Below are 18023 nucleotides of genomic sequence, written 5' to 3' on the forward strand. Positions count from 1 at the left end.
GGACTGAGTGGTTGGGACGGAAAGGGAGAGGGTAGGTTTTGGATCACTGAGTTGAAGAATAATAGGTTGTTGGCTCAGAGGTGAGTCAACTGGGGTAGCTGACAAAGTGTGACACAAATCCTGGTGAGTAGAAGTTGACGGCTGTTGGGTCAAGGGTTGCTGGGGAGGACAAGACTCGGGCTGGGTACCAGACAGGGGTGGCAAAATAGAGCCGACCGCCCGAGTGCTCTTACAGGAGTGTTTGGGGTTGGGCAGAACATTGTTGGGGCCACTGTCTGAGATGGGTAGAGTTGGTGGTCAGCCAACCATATCCAAACAGTCATATCTATTGGATAATGGTGGGCCTCTCCAGTTGTTAAAGTTGTTAAAGTGGCCTGGTGGTGGATTGCTAAAACCGTACCCAGACCACTGGTCTTGATCTCTAATCCCACCCCAGTTCCCTACCCTCGTCCAGGACCACGGAGGACCAGCGTTACGTCGTGTAGTCGGGGGATAGAAGTACGACAGATTGTGAGTGGCTATCCCTTCAGTAGAGGTATGATCACCCCAGGAGCAGATATGCTCGACTGTATTGGGATCTGCAAAGTTTACTATAACGCAGTCGCCCTGGATGTTTTTCGGTTCGTTGCCTAGCCAAGGCACTCTGCGCACTGTAGTAACTCTGTTGTCCATAAAGATTGGAAGAGGTATGTTGCTGGACAACCAGTATATTACTTTGTTTTTTAAAGACCATACCGGTTCGTCTTGGTTTGGGGAGAGTTCCGGAACACCAGTCATTATTACTACATATGGAGAAGCCTCGGGTGGGAGATGAATAGGGGGAGTCCTTCTCTTATGGTTTTTCGGAATGGTATTGAATCCAGTAGAGTTTTTGGGATGGGTGGGGGCAGGAGTGGGGACTGCGGTGGTAGAAAGGGAAGAAAGAGGATTTAAATGGGTAGATGATGTTGGGTTGGGATTGTTTGCAGAATGTGACGGTAAGGGATTAGTGGATTTGGGAGGTGGTTGCGGCTTGTTTGTAGGTGCTAAAGAATGTTTTTGAGTAGGCTTCTCTGGGGCTTTTTGTTTGTTGGTGTTGGGATTCTGCGCAGAGGTTACAGGCTTTGATGTTTTTACGTTTAAAGTAGTGGGCCTACCTTGCGCCAAGTTGGAATCCTTCTTGTTTCCCTTACTTTGGTTTAGTCCTAGAGACAGTTCAGTTAGTTGGGACTGAACCAAGTGTAGAGCCTTTTCCATTGGTTCCAAGTGGGATTTAAATAAATCTCCAATTCTGGTAAGCAGTAAGCTATCGTTGCTACATGTGTTAGTTGTAAGGTTACCATTTTCCATGTCTCCTCCACTGTCATAGCTACTGGAGCTAGTACAGCTGATATTCGGGTTAACAGAGATAGGATCCACTGCTTGTGCACTTGACAGTGAAGGAGAATGGTGGGGGTTGAAGGGTTAAAGATTTGCGGGGGAGGATCAGAGACAGAAGGAGTTGCAAGGATAGTTGTAGAAGAAGGAATGGTGGAGTGGTGGGACTTAGTAGTTGCCTTCTTCTTCAATTTTTTGGGAATTGCTCCTTCTCGTATACCCCTGGCTATTGGGGAGGAGGGGGGATTATCTGGTTGGGTAACAAAAATAACTGGAGATTTTTCAAGAGAGAAATGGGATTCGGAAAGATCTAGGGATGCAGATAGGTCCACTGTGCGGGGGACGGTGTGCATTTCTGCATGTGCTGTCACTGGAGGGGGCAGATCAACAGGACGAAGGTTTTTTTTTGCAGTGGCCAGTAAGCCCATTGAAGAGCGTCTGTCAATCATCAGGTCCTGTGAGATCCTCCGGTCCAATAGAATGATACCCTGCTCAATGGCATCGTTAGCTTTCGTTATAAATTGGTCTATTGGCCCAATGACCTCAGCTGCAGATTGAGCCTGCTTTTTAACAGTATTCCTGGTGGTTCTCGGACACATTGTACCATAAGGATCGTAACAGTAGTAAGGTACAATGAAACTTCTAAGGCCAAATAGCAAAAACTGGCGGGACCTAAATAGATGTTTTGTCAGTGGCAAAATATAAAAGCAAACTGAAAATAGGGTGGCCCAGTCCAGTCCTGCCCGGTCTTGAACGGGCTTAAACGGGCCCGCCCTTGGCCCGGGCTTCGCCCGCGCTTCGCCCCGCGCGCGTCCCGCGGTGCGTTTGGGTCTGTTCAATTTATGGTGAGCTAGTTAGGGGGCGTGGCCGCCGGGGGAAGAGGCACCAGCTGTTAGGTGTAGAGGCTGCTGGTCCTCGCAGTCCCCCGGTGGAGCCAACAGGTAGCCTCAAGGTCTAGTGCACGCTGGGAGCGTGCAGGCTGTCCGCCGATTGCGGAGAAGCTCCCACCAGCGGCGCGACCTTTCCTGTGCAGATTAGGTGTTGCAAAGCGCCCTCCCAGTTCAGCGTTCAGGTATCCTCCTTGTTGGCAAGTAGAGTTTAAGCAAATGAGCGGCACCCGCGAAGCGGGTGTCGCGAAAAGTAAATAGGCAAATGGGGGGGCGTGGCCGCCGGGGGTAGAGGCACCAGCTGTTAGGTGTAGAGGCTGCTGGTCCTCGCAGTCCCCCGGTGGAGCCAACAGGTAGCCTCAAGGTCTAGTGCACGCTGGGAGCGTGCAGGCTGTCCGCCGATTGCGGAGAAGCTCCCACCAGCGGCGCGACCTTTCCTGTGCAGATTAGGTGTTGCAAAGCGCCCTCCCAGTTCAGCGTTCAGGTATCCTCCTTGTTGGCAAGTAGAGTTTAAGCAAATGAGCGGCACCCGCGAAGCGGGTGTCGCGAAAAGTAAATAGGCAAATGGGGGGGCGTGGCCGCCGGGGGAAGAGGCACCAGCTGTTAGGTGTAGAGGCTGCTGGTCCTCGCAGTCCCCCGGTGGAGCCAACAGGTAGCCTCAAGGTCTAGTGCACGCTGGGAGCGTGCAGGCTGTCCGCCGATTGCGGAGAAGCTCCCACCAGCGGCGCGACCTTTCCTGTGCAGATTAGGTGTTGCAAAGCGCCCTCCCAGTTCAGCGTTCAGGTATCCTCCTTGTTGGCAAGTAGAGTTTAAGCAAATGAGCGGCACCCGCGAAGCGGGTGTCAAGAAAAGTAAATAGGCAAATGGGGGGGCGTGGCCGCCGGGAAAGAGGCACCAGCTGTTAGGTGTAGAGGCTGCTGGTCCTCGCAGTCCCCCGGTGGAGCCAACAGGTAGCCTCAAGGTCTAGTGCACGCTGGGAGCGTGCAGGCTGTCCGCCGATTGCGGAGAAGCTCCCACCAGCGGCGCAACCTTTCCTGTGCAGATTAGGTGTTGCAAAGCGCCCTCCCAGTTCAGCGTTCAGGTATCCTCCTTGTTGGCAAGTAGAGTTTAAGCAAATGAGCGGCACCCGCGAAGCGGGTGTCAAGAAAAGTAAATAGGCAAATGGGGGGGCGTGGCCGCCGGGGGAAGAGGCACCAGCTGTTAGGTGTAGAGGCTGCTGGTCCTCGCAGTCCCCCGGTGGAGCCAACAGGTAGCCTAAAGGTCTAGTGCACGCTGGGAGCGTGCAGGCTGTCCGCCGATTGCGGAGAAGCTCCCACCAGCGGCGCGACCTTTCCTGTGCAGATTAGGTGTTGCAAAGCGCCCTCCCAGTTCAGCGTTCAGGTATCCTCCTTGTTGGCAAGTAGAGTTTAAGCAAATGAGCGGCACCCGCGAAGCGGGTGTCGCGAAAAGTAAATAGACAAATGGGGGGGCGTGGCCGCCGGGGGAAGAGGCACCAGCTGTTAGGTGTAGAGGCTGCTGGTCCTCGCAGTCCCCCGGTGGAGCCAACAGGTAGCCTCAAGGTCTAGTGCACCCTGGGAGCGTGCAGGCTGTCCGCCGATTGCGGAGAAGCTCCCACCAGCGGCGCGACCTTTCCTGTGCAGATTAGGTGTTGCAAAGCGCCCTCCCAGTTCAGCGTTCAGGTATCCTCCTTGTTGGCAAGTAGAGTTTAAGCAAATGAGCGGCACCCGCGAAGCGGGTGTCGCGAAAAGTAAATAGGCAAATGGGGGGGCGTGGCCGCCGGGAGAAGAGGCACCAGCTGTTAGGTGTAGAGGCTGCTGGTCCTCGCAGTCCCCCGGTGGAGCCAACAGGTAGCCTCAAGGTCTAGTGCACGCTGGGAGCGTGCAGGCTGTCCGCCGATTGCGGAGAAGCTCCCACCAGCGGCGCGACCTTTCCTGTGCAGATTAGGTGTTGCAAAGCGCCCTCCCAGTTCAGCGTTCAGGTATCCTCCTTGTTGGCAAGTAGAGTTTAAGCAAATGAGCGGCACCCGCGAAGCGGGTGTCAAGAAAAGTAAATAGGCAAATGGGGGGGCGTGGCCGCCGGGGGAAGAGGCACCAGCTGTTAGGTGTAGAGGCTGCTGGTCCTCGCAGTCCCCCGGTGGAGCCAACAGGTAGCCTCAAGGTCTAGTGCACGCTGGGAGCGTGCAGGCTGTCCGCCGATTGCGGAGAAGCTCCCACCAGCGGCGCGACCTTTCCTGTGCAGATTAGGTGTTGCAAAGCGCCCTCCCAGTTCAGCGTTCAGGTATCCTCCTTGTTGGCAAGTAGAGTTTAAGCAAATTAGCGGCAAATGCGAGTCCTCTTCGGGTCTGTCCGATACGGGAGAATAAACCCCCTGAAAATATTCTGCGAAGCGTTCCACTATTTCCACTGGGTCAGTAACTCTCATACCACTCTGACTTTCATTCACCGGAACCACCCGACTCGCTCTCTCCTTCTTGTCAAGCCATGCAATCAATTTACCTGCCTTATCCCCAACATCATACAAACGCCCCTGCTGCTCTCTACTCATGGATCTGGCAGCATCAGTGACCAGTGCTTTATAATCACTCTGTTTGAGACTAAGAGCATGAAATTTCTCCTGAGTAACATCATGTTCCAAATCTTCTTCCAACTCGTCTATTTCGGATTCAAGTCGGATTACTTCTTCATGTTTACTCCTCTTGGCACAGGAAATCAACGACAAAGCCTGCCCACGGATAACTGTTTTGAAAGCCTCCCAAAGTGAAACAGCAGAAGACACTGACCCCAAGTTTTCAAGTAAATAGTGCTCTATAGACTTAACCAATGCTGCACGGGTCCTAGGGTTGCGGAGGTACCATGGGTTTATGGGAGCTAACCTCCCTTCTGCTCCAACACCAGTATCCAACACCATGAGTAGCGGGTAGTGATCGGAAATGCCACGAGGCAGATGTCTAACCTCCTTAACCATCATGGCCTGCGCCGCTGGCATCAGTACATAATCAAGCCTAGAGAGGCTGCCATGTGCCCGGAGTGGAAGGTGTATTGTGTCTGCCCAGGGTGTAGCAAGCGCCGACAATCTACTAATCCCAAAGTGTCCATAAGCCTACTCAGCCAAGTCTTTGATCCCGGCAGGTCCCTAGGTGGATAACGATCTTCCCTCCCACAAACAACCGAAATAAAGTCACCACCCACTATCAGGAATCCTTCCGGGAGATTCAGAAATACTTTACCGATATCTTCAAATGTGGACTATTGCAGACTAGGTGGGACATAAACAGACATTAGAAGTATGGTCTTTACCTCCCATCTGCCCACTATCACTGCATAACGTCCCCTGTCATGATAAATCACCTCGTCAATTTCCAATGGGAGGGAGGCTCTGATCATTACCCCCACCCCGAGACCCGGAGGTGAAGCCCGAATGAGCGACAAGACGATAACCTCGTCTGCTCATGGATGAGCAGGAATTTTCTATAAGGTGTGTCTCTTGTAGCAGGACCACATCTGGTGACATTCTCTTGAGTAGTTGGAGAACCACCCCTCTTTTAATTCTGTCCCCGAGACCATTGACATTCCATGACATTAGTCTCAACCCCCTATCCCCCATCGCAATAGTGACCACCACCCCATCCCAGAGAAAGACGCATCACCAGCGGACAATAAGCAAACGATACGGCACCTTGTGTTAAACCAAATCAAACCCCAACACCCAACCCCCGCCCCCCAACCAGAAAACCAAGCATCTACCCCCCTCCCTGCATTCTGCGTCTGACCCATCAGCCACCCCAACTTGCAGTGTGCCTGTCGCCCCATTCACTAACTAGTCTACAGAAAGAAACCCCAGAGGAGGACGAGTCCCTGTCCCTCCCGCCACCTCGTAGAAGCTGCAAAACATATTTATACATACGATATGCGACCCCCAGCAGTACACTATGCAATAGTTCAGTGAACCTAGTCAATATTCCTTATTCTTGCGCCGATCCGCCGTCTTCCGTACCCCCAGAGCGGTCTGCCGGATCTCTTCTCACGAGCAGAGTGTCAAGCCAGTCACTAACCACATCTGGGCGGTCAAAGAAAAAGGCCTTGTCCTCATATTCGACCCGCAACCGTGCAGGGAAGAGCATAGCGTACTTCAAATCCATGTCTCTTATCCGCCTTTTTACTCCTTGAAAGGCCAATTGTTGTTTTTGGACAGATTGAGTGACGTCCGGGTAGAAGCTCACTGTAGTATTTTCAAACTTGACGGGTGCACCCACTCTCGAGGCCTGCAAAATAGCGTCTCTATCGCGGAAGTTGAAAATCCTAGCGATAATAGGACTTGGTGGGGCACCCGGCTTCGGCCTCCCGCCCGGCACTCTGTGCGCCCGTTCCACCGCGAAGAATTTACTCAAGCCTTTGGGGGCAAGATGATTGAGGGCCAGATCTTCCACAAAAAGATCCGTTGCGGTTTCTTCAGATTTTTCAGGAATACCAATAATGCGTATGTTATTCCGCCTTGCACGCCTTTCGGAATCCTCCAATCGGCGGGCAAACTGTTCGTTGGCAGTTTGCAAATTACGGACCTCCGTTTGCAAGTCAGAAACGTCGGTAGTGAGACTGGCTGTGGCCAAATCTAGGGATTTTACCTTCTCGTTCGTTTTGTAGAGGTCCGCCCTGATTAAGGTGACATTCACAGCCACGGTATCCAACTTTAAAGCCAGAGCCTCGTATTGTTGTCCGATTGAAGTTTTCATGCCAGCAATGGCGCCCATGACGACTTGGAGGCTCAATTCCTCTGGGTCTTCAAAAGTGACATTCGCCCCTCCGGTAGTTTTAGGGATGGTACCGGGTGATCCCCTCGGCTGGGTGAATCGTTCGATACTATCCGCCTGCGTCACACTGCCCCTGCCGGTGATCTTGGTCTTCCGCCGGTCTCCGTCTTGCTTGCCCGCCATATTGGGTTCTGTGCCCCGGAGGGCCCTGTGCGACCTGGTGTCAATATCCGCACTTCGTAGCCCACTAGAATTCAAATGTTCAGGTTGAGAAAGGGTTTCTCCCGGTCCGCACCAAGTACTTGCGGTAGATACACTGCAGAGTGAAGCGCCCAGCGGAGGCGGATGATCAATCTGTCGATAACACCCTCGCTCACCAGTGAGGTCTCAAAAACGAAACCGAAAGTTGACCAGGGGCATCGATCCCACTGCAGCTAGCCGTTGTTCTTCAACTACTGCCTGGGTATTGGTGTCACTTGAGCTCCATGCCCTTCCACCCCTGTGGGCCAGAAAGTTGCGATCGGTGTAATTCATTTTCCCAATGTCCAAATCGATTTTGGAAAGCAGCTAGTGCCTCTGCCGGGTCTGCATTTCAATATTCCATCCGAATAATCCAGATTCGTTTCAGTATATATGTAGGAGGCAACGAGGGTCTCGGGAGCTCTTAGCTCACGCGGCCATCTCGGATGCTCGCGAAGCTTTTCCCCATGTACCAATCTTAACTGAAGACATTAACCCTCCAACGCATTCAGGTGAAATTGTGTACGTGGCAGCCCAACAGCTGTGTTAATTAAACACAGCTCATCATTACATACCCCTCTTTGCTCGCTGACTCGCAGCATGGTACACTGTATGAATCTACTCTTAACAGTTGACCTCTCACAAAAAGATATATGCTTTAATAATTCCAAAAATCCGATAATGTAACCAGCCATCCTCCAAACTCCCAATCTGAGATAACATTCAAAACAATCCTGGGTGGTGCGCTGCAAACTGCTATACTTTAGAGTACAGTCCTCGTTTCTAGCGTCTCAGGGGCTCCCCATGCGCAGGCAACATACAATATAGTTGGGGCAAACTTCAAATGTTAACTCAGCAATATTTCACAAATCAGCAATAAAATATACGTTTCAGTCGTACCGGTTCCCTCATGTATTTCAGTGTTCAACACAGTATTGAGAAAATACTGTGGATTAGTAACAGCGTGCATCCCAGGTGTCTACGCGTCTAGCAACAGCATTCCCCCACAAATACACCCCAATACCTCAATTTATAGTCCATACAAATACAGGAGCTTGCAGCGTTTATGCAATCAAGTACGCCGTCTGCTGGTTGACATCTACTTTTCCTACTGAATCCTGCGAATTCTGTAGGCCATATATCTGTTCGTCATCACTAGACATGTCTCATTGGCTGGATTTAGATGCATTCTCTTCATCGGGGAACCCCTGATCTCTGCAACTGCCTGCATGGTGTCTTGCTGTCAGCTCAGGATCAGCTCCGAGCGTGGACCCACAAGTGGCAAAGGCGGTGTCATTATTCTCGTATAACGTTACTCTCTCCACCAGTTGCGAAAAGGGCCTTTAATTTTCGGTAGCCTTGTTGTTGTGGCCATGTCCCGAGGCCCGCACATTGGTGAAGGTTTCCAGCCAGTCCTCCGCCTGATGCTGATAAGACTGGCCCGCTATTAGCACGTATTCTCAGAGATTACCCCCCACATCCCCTGATCCATGAGATAACCACTAGCGCTGGGGATACCCTGAATATACAATGGGATATAAATGCAGCATTTTGTGAATATTGCCAAGACTTGTAACAGTCCCCCCCCCCCCCCCCCCCCCACCATTGGTGGAAGACCCCTTGATGCCATTTTGAACAGGCGCACAGTTCCCACAATTTGAAAAAACAGCGCAAGACGCTCTATCTGGCACTATCACAAGGTCTGAAATCAAGGCAGCCATCAGGAGCCTCCCTCAAAACAAGGACCCAGGTCTGGACGGCCTCCCGTCAGAATTCAATGCCACGTTTGGGGATACTCTTGTGCCACAACTAGAGAAACTGTGTAATGCTGCGCTGTTCTCGGGGTCATTGCCACCCACCATGAGACAGGCACTCTTAATGTCTCTCTCCAAACCAGCACGCCAGGCAATGTATCTTTCAGAGTTCCCCCCAACTATCTCTAATCACTACAGACTACAATCTATTCAGTAAAGTACTGGCTGGCTGCCTACTTCCATATTTACACAACCTAATCCAACCAGATCAATGTGGGTTTGTACCAGTGCAGTGCACTTCACTTAACATCAGCAGGTTTTACCATGTTATGACTGCAACCCCCAAGGAGAGAGCCCACGCAGGTTGTATCACCTTGGATCTGAGACAGGCATTCAATATGCTCATATTGGACTACATATTCCCTGCACTTGAACTACTTGGCATCCCGCCGGGTTATTTAATGTGGGTCAGGCTCCTGTACAAGGACCCCAGGGCAAGGGCCCGTACAGGGCGACATATCTCGGAGGAGTACCCGGTTTGAAAAGGCACACGGCAGGGTTGCACACTGTCTCCTCTGTTGTTTGTGCTGGCCCTGGAGCCTTAGCCCTTAGGGTACGGTTATCGGCTGTACAACCGGCCATACGTATCGGCCAAACAACACACATTATCTCCGCATACACAGATGACATCATTCTGTATGCTTAAGACCTCACCTCTCTATCACTGGCCACAGGCATTTTTTATGCTTTTGCGTTGCTTTCGGGCATCAGAATTAATGTCAGTATGTATTATGCCTTTTTTCCCGGCAAGTGGATTGCCCAGAGACGGTTCAGTTTGGCCCTCATTCTTTAAAAGTCGCAGCACATACTTTAAAATATCTGGGTATACAGATTTATCGCTCAACACCAAACCTCATTGACGTTAACCTAGGTAAGGCTATGCGCTCGCTACACTCACATGTAACCTTCTGGTCCTCCCTACTGCTATCATAGATGTGCCGAGTGGCAATTTCGAAAATGGTAGCCCTCCCCTTGCTACTGTATTTCTTAACCAATTTGCCGGTTGTGATCCCGACCCTGCTGCTTAACTATGAACATCACTCTTTCTTTTTTGATTTGGGGAAGTGGCCACCGCAGAGTAGGACTGAATAAGCTGCAACTGGACACTGATAAAGGGGACTAGGTTACAGTGGCTCTCAGATTGGCTGTCAGGGCGTAACTTACATTAAATTAAATTATTCACCTGCCAATGTGGATCGCGGACGGGTTCATACTCTGATCCTACCAGAGGTTAAGATTCCGACCGATGCTCGCTGCTTTTACGCACAGTTCTCATTTATTAGAAATAATCCACACACTACACATGTGGCTGCCTCCCTTACTCTGACACCATACCACTACTTGGGATCCTGACCCCAAATGGCCTCCTCACTAAACTGAGACTGCTCCCCTGGGCTGAAGGCGGTTTAGCTAGAGTGGGAGACCTATTTCACAACAGCACATTTATGGAACACGACAATTTTGTCTGGAGCAAAGGAGTCACGGATGCATTAGATTTACTACATGCCACACTTCTGCAATATGTAAAGAAACATTCGTCCCCCCACAGGGAGAAACCTCCCCACCATGAAATGGTCTTCATAACGTACCTGATAGTGAATGGCCGACACCTCACCAACTGGCTTTACAGAGGCATAACTAACCAAACTAGAATTTCACAGAATGTTTTAAGCAACAAATGCACCGAAGACTTGGGTACAGACATGATGTATGGGGACTGGAGCAGGTCCTTGGCATACCCTTTGAGAATCCCACGGAATGCCAAATTCAACTTCATTCAATACATTTTTTTGCAGAGGGCATATCTCACCCTGCACCTTCTGCAGCGTATCTTCCCAGCCACACAGCACTGCTGTCCTAGATGTAAAATATAAGATGCTAACCTGCTATGTATGTTATGTCAATGCACCGTGATTATGTCTTACTGGTTAGAATTGTTATCACTGATATCAGCTATGGTTGGTGTCCCCATTCCGCGTACTCCTGCAGTATTCCTTTTGGGATTGATGCGGCTCCATAAGGCGCAGAAAGAACAACTTCGGTTTATAGACTTGCCCCTACTCCTGACTAAGCAATCCATTACGATGAGGTGGAGGTCGGCTGGTCCCCCACAGCTTCATGGCTGGCATGGGGTAGTGGTGTAATGAAGCGGGTCAGAGAGTGCTGCTATCCGCCTGGAGGAAGACCTGGGTTTGTGAACAAAAAATATCTCTTTAGACTGTGTCAGTATCCTGGAGTCGTTGAAGGCTCTGGCCCCACTGCCATTGCATGTAGCTCGAAAGTAGCACCTGTCTTATTATATACAGCATCGCCGTACGATCCCCTCCCCACTCGCCACCCCGCTCCCGCCTCCCGCCTCCCAGCTGCTCCTCCCTCGCTACGCCCTCGCCACTATCTACTTATGACAGATGCATTTACGCGCAGCGGGCGCGCCCTAAGCACGCCGAAGGCGCGCCAAAGGTAAGCCCGTCTACGTCCATCCGCGCCTTGACCGCGCCTAGCGGAAGACCCCCTGGCCCCCGCAAAAACCACTCCACCCGCCTAACGTACGATGTCGCAACCCTCTCTGCACTTAACACCGGCCGACTACCCGACTGCCACCGAGCCGCCCCAGGACGCACCCATGGACCCTTCACCTGCCAATCCTGCAAGTTCTGCTGCATCAGGACCCACACTGCAACCACTACCGCCAAACAGAGCCCAAACAACAACCACCTAAATTGGATCCTGCTCAACACGCGCTCGGTCCCCAAACACGCCATTGAACTATGGAACCTACTCAACACCACATCACCGGACGTTGCCTTTCTTACAGAAACCTGGATGAACGCCTCATCAGCGCCCGACATCTCCGTAGCCATCCCGGACGGATACAAGATCATCCGAAAGGACCGCATCAACCAAACAGGAGGAGGTATCGCCATCGTTCACAAGAACACCATCCGCATCACGACCAGCTCCGACGACACCCTCACAGCTGCCGAACACCTTCACTTCCAGATACACACCAACCCCAAGACCACACTTAGAGGCACCCTCATCTACAGACCACCAGGACCCCGCACACAATTCAGCGAAGACATCACCGACTTTATCAGCCCACACGCCCTCCCCTCCGAGGACTACATTCTCCTAGGGGACCTCAACTTCCACCTGTAGAAGAACAACGACAGCAACACCACCACCCTTCTGGACAACCTCGCTAATCTCGGACTCAAACAACTGCTAAACACCCCCACCCACCACGCTGGACACACGCTGGACCCAATCGTCTCCTCCAGCAAGCACGTTTCCTTCAACCACGCCACAGGACTCCACTGGACAGACCACAGCTGCGTCCACTTCAACTTTAGAAAGACCACGACCCACCACCACCCACAACAAGTCCCCCGCAGAAACTGGAACACAATTACCACCGACCAACTCACCACATCGCTAAACCAAAACCCTCCCGCCAAATCATCGGACCCAAATCAAGCAGCCGTCAATCTCGCACAATGGATCACCCACTGCGCTGACGAATTAGCACCCCTGAAAAACCATCACAACAACAAAGGTAGCAAAAAAGCCTCCTTGTTCAATGACGACCTCAAGAACTCCAAAAAGAACTGCCGCACCCTCGAGAAAACGTGGCGAAAAAACCCAACCACAGACAACATGACCGCCCTCAAGGACGCCACCCGCAAAGACCACCAGCTGATCCGATCCTCCAAGAAATCAGCATTCCAGGATCGAATCGACAACAACGCCCACAACAGCAAGGAACTCTACAGCATCGTCAAAGAGTTTACCAATCCCAGCGCCGTCTCCAGCGACATCACTCCCTCTCAAGACCTCTGCGACTCACAAGCATCATTCTTCCACAGCAAAATCGCTGACATACATAACATCTTCAGCGACCAGTCCACCCCCCTTACTACCGAACTGAAGCCCCCCACCACCACCCTTTGCACCTGGAACCCGATCAGCACCGAAGACACCATCCGCTTGATGAACTCCATACACTCCGGATCACCAACCGACCCATGCCCCCACCACATCTTCAACAAGGCTGACTCCATCATAGCACCCCATCTCGGGGATATCATCAACTGCTCCCTCAACACCGCCACCTTCCAGGAAAGTTGGAAACATGCCGAACTCAGTGCCCTACTAAAGAAACCTACAGCAGACCCCACTGAACTTAAGAACTACCGCACCATCTCGCTCCTCTCTTTCCCTGCCAAAGTCATAGAGAAGACCGTCAACAGTCAGCTCGCCGCCTTCCTCGAGTCCAACGGCTCCCTCGACCCCTCTCAGTCTGGCTTCCGAGCCAAACACAGCACCGAGACCGCCCTCATCGCAGCCACAGACGACATCAGAACACTACTCGACAACGGGGAAACAGCTGCCCTCATCCTCCTGGACCTCTCTGCAGCGTTTGACACGGTCTGTCATAGCACCCTAGTACAACGCCTCAGTAACGCCGGGATACAAGGAAAAGCATTGGATTGGATCATCTCTTTCCTCGCCGGAAGAACCCAAAGAGTCCGCCTCCCCCCTTTCAGGTCAGAGGCCACCGAAGTCACTGGCTCCCCCGTAAACAAGAGAATAACGTTCCGTCTCCTCAGCCACGCACACAAGGTTCGCTACGACCTAGGACCTAAATACCTCAACTCGCGCCTGACCTTCTACACCCCCACCCAGCAACTCCGATCTTCCAATCAAGCCCTCGCCGCGATTCCACGCTTCTGAAGAACTACCATGGGAGGAAGGATCTTTCTCCTACTTAGCGGCCAAAACCTGGAATTCTCTCCCCACCCACCTCCGCCTCACACAGAAACAACTCTCCTTCAGAAAACAACTCAAAACTTGGCTGTTTGATAAGTAGCGAACACCCCCTCCTCAAGCGCCTTGAGACCCTCTGGGTCAGGAGAGCGCTATACAAATTTTAACTTGACTTAACTTGACTTGGATCGGCCATCGATGTGTCTCAAACCCTGCAATGTCAAGAAACACACAGCCTTATTGGATCTTAGATCCAGCAACAGAAATCCATGCAAAGTAACTGCATATAACTTGCCTTAATGGCGTAAGTTACAACCCTACCATGTCAAACCCAGGGGCGGCTGGTGTACACGGGCAAGATGGGCGTCGCCCTCCCACCCTGTGGGGGACTGTGGGGGACTAACAAAATGCATGATGGAACACTGAGCAGTTAGCAATGCATTTTGCTGGCTGCTTGTGCTCGGTAAACAAACATGTTCAAATGTTGTTTTTTTAAGGGGGTGGTGGAGGATGGCCTTTGTTCTGCACATGCTTTTGGCTGGGCGAAGATTTCTTCGACCTGGAGCCATAAAGCAGGGCAGTGACGACACACTGGAGCGTGCAGCCTGTGTCTCACTGCCAGAATAGCATTTATATTTGGGCGTTATCCCTTTGGCCCAGGGAGGAGTTGGAGGCCCTCCATTAGTTTCAATGGCTGAGGGCGGGACAGTCCGGGCGGCTTTGATTTTGTGGGGGTGTGGCAGTGGCCATTGCCTCTTCCACCAGACCTAGCAACAGTTTGTTGTTTTGCATGTGATTGGTTTGCTGGGGTCTGGGGGAGGAGTCCAAAGACCACCAAATTCCAGTATTTCCCAGTTTTACTTTTGGCTTGCTTCGTCGTGGCTGGCTTGTGCGTGCTATCATTGCTATTGCCATGCTGTGTACTGCAGTCAGGGCACAAGTCCTAAAAAAAGAAGTGGGGGGACGCTCCAAGTTAGGTGGTGTCACCGGAAGTGACGTCACAACAGGAAGTGACGCCACGAAATTTACTGTCTCCGTCTGAAATGCGTGAATACACACAAGATACATGTAGAAGTATAATACTGCAGTAAGTGGCAGTCACTCAAAACACAAGAACACACTATACACAGGACCCATTCCTCAGATTACACGGTTATTACAGACGGCACTACGGGCATCTGTCGGTGTCCCTGGAAGTGACATGCTCGGCGTGTTGACGGCGCAGCTCCTTGAAGCCTTGGCGCCTCGGCTGTGCTCTGAGAAATGCTGGCAAGGGGATGGCGTGAGGTGGAAGGGGAGATTAGTCTGAGGCTTGGGTGCATTTAGAAGGCTCTCATTCGCGAGCAGGTGCAGACTCAGGCACCCGTTCCATCTTTTGGGCAGGGGGGACGGCGTCCACCCGGTAAAAACACAGTAAAATAAGTGGTGGGACGCCGTCCACCCGTGTGGTACCCCGACTCGAGCCCTGACTGCAGTCCTCCTGGTATTGAGTCGAGACGAGGAGCCTGACGAGGAGCCTTGAGAAGTGAACATCGAGGTCAGGGCAGGTCACGGTAACTACAACACGCGGGTAAGTGAAAGCGATCCCGCCACCACCCACAACAACCTCCTAATTATATTTATAGGGGCTGTTGTGTTTTTAATTTTGTCGCTGCAGCCTGCGTTAATTAATGTACTTGTGTGTTACACTTAACTTTAGTAGTACTCTACTGACTGCGCGACACCTGGGGGATGGGCCACTGCCGGTAGGGGGTGACTTTGATTCGATCCATAGAGCCCGAGGTGGCGAGGCCTTGCCCTGGTGGCGTACGTTGTTTTTGGTTGGCTACTGGGCTTTTGGTTTCGTTTGTGGCACTGGCACTCCGGCAGCAGACAGTTTAAGCAGGGCTTTAAGTAGAATGAAAAAACTGGGGGGTCTCTCAAAGGGGCGTGGCCAGTGTACTTAGGGGCGTGGCTTTAAAACACTTACTCTAAAAATCTGTGCTTAGCATAATGTGAGACCCGACTTGTATTTTGCGGTTCCTGTCATTGCATCCAGATATGTGATACAACAAGTAACATCATACCTACAATAAGTCAGGACTATTGGCTTTGTCAATGGTTATTAGTTGCATAGGATAAATAAGCTGTAACTATGGCTTGTTACATATAATATTGAAAAAGTTTCCAATTAAAGCATTGTTGACCCTACCACAATGTTGCTGCTCTTGCGTTTCAGAAAGATAAGGGAAATCCAGAAAGAAAATGACTCTTTAACCGCATCGCTGCTGCGGTTATTTTTGCGCTGTGCGGCTGTTTTCTAAAAACCGCGTTACATGACGAGCTCAGCTCGTCATCAGTATCGAAGTGGTTAAAGGATTTCCCTTCCCCCACAACGCTCACCTGACATGATGTCATGCCGTCACTTCTCCACTAGTGAGTAGTGAGAAGTGAGCAGTGTGGGAAGTGCACAACCATGTGCTTACTGTCTCCAAAAGGGTCTTTATCAGGCTGTTTTGCGCCCTGCACTTTTTTCCAGACTGCAGTGACAGCAAACTGCTGTCACTGCAGTCCGGAAAAAACGGACCGCCTGTACCAGGGCTCAAAACAGAGCCCGATAGAGACCCGTTTCGAGGTCCCCTGAAAAAAGCTGCCGGTGCTCAGACCCCTTGAGACCCGGCCCACTTAAAGTCCTGAGTTTAAGCCTCTGTGGGCCTTTGTGTGCAGTGCAGAGTGCACACCCCCACTTGGTAGGTGGGGGTGGTGGCACTTAGTTTACTAGTGTATGTTACAGACACGCAGGTTCAGGTTTATTTTATTTAATTTTTATTTAATGCATTTTTATGCAGCGCAGACTTTACCCGAAGGTGTCAGAGCGCTGTACAATAGAAGAAGTCGTCGTTCGTGCAGACGCAAGGCTGGTCCCAGGCACTTGCGGAAAAACGCAATCCCTGGCTCCCGGTGCTGTTTTCAGACTAAATGCATGCCCGAAAGAGTATGTGCAATCAATGGCCATGACAGCAAGAATAGCGCCCTGAAGACCAGTATCTGGCATGTAAGGGCTGTGACACTGAACCGCTTAAATACGGGGGTGCTTCCAGGAGACTAAAGGACTAACCCTGGGTTGGTAGAAGACTGACGTGCTCATCTGGGGCAGGCAATGTCAGTTACCTCTCAGACAAGTGCTTTTGAAAGGGGCACTTGTCTGAGAGGGTTGTTGTTCATGACAGGCATGCCTGACCCCCGGCTCCCCTGAGCGCAGAACCCACTTCACTTGGCTTCAATTGCTTTCCTGACAGCAAACACCCGAAAATCCAGGGGAAAAGAAATTATACGTGAAGGACAAAGCAATTCTTTAAATCAATAAAATCGGAAATCAACGCAATAGGCGCTCCTGTATTTGACCGTACAGGCCCAGTTTTTGGACGTATGTCCCGGTGTTCTGACACCTTTCTCCCAGGGGTGTTACACAGGCCCACGCAGCCCCTGCAGTGCGGGGGGCCCTGGGCTTCAGGGGCCCGCGGGGCCCCCTCACTCAGCAAAGCTAGCAACCAAGCGTCTTCGTTGCGCGCTTGCCATGGCCTCTTCTTTAATGAAATGGTGCTGTGCGCACGCACTGCCAGCAGGCCTCTTAATTATTGAAATAGTTGGTGCCCATGCGCACGCCCGGGCTCTGGCGTAACAGATGCCACTGCTAACCCAGGACTGGGGCCCACCTCGTGCCGCCCAGATCAGACAGGGGATGAATTTATTGAGGGGCCCCACGCCCCCACATCCAAGGAGTGTGGCTTAGGAGAGGGGGAGGGAGGCTGCCTAGGTTAAGGCAGGCCCAGCCAGGAGCAGCAGGAGCGGTGGCACGTGATCCAAAGGACGCAGTGGGAGGAAGGTATTAAGTTAAGTTTATTTTTAATTTTATTGACATTACTGTGTCGCTCCCCCCTTGCGCCGCCCCACCCCCCAACCCCCCCACCCCCTCTTGCCAGCCGCGACGGGACCCCTGGAACGGAAGGACTCTGAGGCCCAGAGAACTGAAGGATGTAAGGAGAGAAAAAGAGAGACCCCATTTATTTATTATTAACTAAAAACAGGGAGGCAGAAAAAGAATGATGTCACCGGTCACCGCCATGGTCCAAGTCTAGTGCTACGGAGCTCAAGTCAAGTGTAGGTAGCTCTGCGCAGCCCGCATCCGATGCAGACTGCGCGTCTCACATCCGAGTCTGAAGGTGAAGCACC

General features: G+C 51.7%; 1 protein-coding gene across 1 annotated transcript in view; it reads right to left on the reverse strand.

The window, feature by feature from the left end:
• The window catches only part of LOC147702335 (cilia- and flagella-associated protein 337-like), a 1229420-nt gene that overhangs the window by 951131 nt on the left and 260266 nt on the right, over positions 1 to 18023 (reverse strand). The gene's annotated exons all lie outside the window — the stretch shown is intronic.

This window comes from Lissotriton vulgaris, chromosome 7, assembly GCF_964263255.1.
Source record: "Lissotriton vulgaris chromosome 7, aLisVul1.2, whole genome shotgun sequence".
Lineage (NCBI taxonomy): Eukaryota > Metazoa > Chordata > Amphibia > Caudata > Salamandridae > Lissotriton > Lissotriton vulgaris.